The sequence below is a fragment of the Arachis ipaensis genome, chromosome B01, assembly GCF_000816755.2.
Source record: "Arachis ipaensis cultivar K30076 chromosome B01, Araip1.1, whole genome shotgun sequence".
NCBI lineage: Eukaryota > Viridiplantae > Streptophyta > Magnoliopsida > Fabales > Fabaceae > Arachis > Arachis ipaensis.
Window position 1 is genome coordinate 4342808 of NC_029785.2, and position 475 is coordinate 4343282.

The following is a 475-nucleotide window of genomic DNA, read 5'->3' on the forward strand; positions in this document are numbered from 1 at the left end:
GTATATTTCATTGAATATCAAACTAAAAAAAAAAAGCAAGATTATGGGACAACCCACGCGAAGCGCGGGGAACACACTAGTGTGTGTGTATATATATATATATATCAAACCCATAACCTAGAATATACAGAAGACGTACAAAAGGCATTCTAGTTCTCCATACTTCTCTAAGAGGTACAAAATAAAACAAGCCATAAGGAGAGTTCTATACATATGGTCATATATAAACAGTATACAAAATAATGTCCCAAATATCCACTTCGCTACAAAACTCCAGATACTTAGCGAGGTGCCTCTCGACCTGCATCTGAAAAACACAAATATTCGTATGGAATGAGAATCGGGGGCTCTCAGCATGGTAAAGGTGCCACACACATAAGATATAAGGTCCTGGGAAAGTCGAAGGTAATGCTAGAATGCCGACACTCAGATTATAAAGTTTAAAGGACTAAACCAGAAACCATAAACGGGTGGT